The following is a 1,551-nucleotide window of genomic DNA, read 5'->3' on the forward strand; positions in this document are numbered from 1 at the left end:
GGGGGGCAGTGCGTGACACAGGAGGTCAGGAAGGGGCAGAGGTAGGCCACCTGCCTCCTGGCTGCTGGCAGGGGAAGGCACGCCAGACCTGAACCTGCTCTGTTGAGGGTGACTGGGTCACGCAGGTGAGCACTCAGAGCTGATTTCTGAGCCGGATGCCTGAGCTGGACGCAGGCAGCGGCCATTGCTCGGGGAAGGGGGAGGGGGGAGTCAGGCTGTCAGAGGCAGAAGAAGGGAGAGCTATGGCTTTGACCTAGGTTGGCTGAGCCAATGGTTCTGAAGTCAGACATTCCCACCCCGCAGAAGGAATTGTTCTTCTGCCATCCCCCCAATCCTGAGAAACCTCAATGGCAATTTTGCTTCCAGCAAGTTGCAGGAATCCTTCGGGGGGATAACGTAGGCCCAGGTGCACGGTGGGTGTCCACCCCTACAGCCAGCTCCCAGATCAAGACAGGGAACTTTCCAACATGTTGAGAGACCTCTTAGGAGCTCTGGTGGCATAGTGGCTACTTACTGGGCTGCTAACGACAAGGTCAGTGGTTTGAAACCACCTGCTGTTCCTCAAAAGAAAGACAGGGCTTTTTACACCCGTAAAGAGTCACAGTCTTAGAAACTCATAGGGGCAGTTCTACCCTGTCATATGGGGTCACCATGAGTCAGCATCTATTCGATGGCAGTGAGTTTGGTTTGGTTGTGGGAAAACCCTTGTGCCAACTACCTAGTCATTGCCCACTCTCTCCCGCAAAGGTCACAGCTGTCTTGCCTCAAGAGAAACGAGCACATGAAACCACACACCACGTGTTCATTTTGCCGGGTTGTAAACATCATAGAGATGGAGTCACTGGTGTCTGGAGTTAGTGGCTTCTGTGCTGGGCTTCTTGGGCTCAACATGCCATTGATGAGGCTCACCTGTGTAGTTGTAGCTTCTTGCTTCCCACTGCGGCGTGGCGGCTTCTGTTGTGGGAACACACCACACACCATTTCATGTACTCAGTGCTGGACGGGGATCGGGTGGCTTCCAGTTTGGAGGCTGTTGCAAATAATACTGAACGTTCTAGCATCTGTCAGCTGGTGAGCACACGGACACTGAGTTAGTTAGTTAATGTGCCAACCTGGCCGATAAACACAGATGGGGTTAATTGAAGGGCTGAGAGATAAATGGTTCAGTGAGTCTCACCTTTTGAGTTCTCAGGTCTCTTGCTTTCTGATGGTAGGACCAGGGTGCAGCTGCCTTAGCCAGTTCCCTGCTTCAGCTGGCAAGGCTCACTTCCTGCAAGACATCCCTGAGAAGAAGCCACATGGACCTACCCTGATGCAGCCCTGGGTGCCTGAACAGCTGTGTGGAGACCCCGGCCAGTGCTGATATGCTTACACATTCAACTGACTCGGCTTCCCTCCTGCAGCCTGCATCAGAGTGTGTGTTTTGTGAGATGGAGGAGGACTTTGTGGATTGGCGTTGGACATATGGGTTAATGTTGGACTTGTGGGCTTGGGCAGCACTGGGTTGGGATGTTTTCTTGATGTGCACGTACCCTTTATATAAAACTCTCT

The sequence above is a fragment of the Echinops telfairi genome, unplaced genomic scaffold (genome assembly GCF_000313985.2).
Source record: "Echinops telfairi isolate 266 unplaced genomic scaffold, ASM31398v2 ScPeMD7_2010;HRSCAF=2546, whole genome shotgun sequence".
Classification (NCBI taxonomy): domain Eukaryota; kingdom Metazoa; phylum Chordata; class Mammalia; order Afrosoricida; family Tenrecidae; genus Echinops; species Echinops telfairi.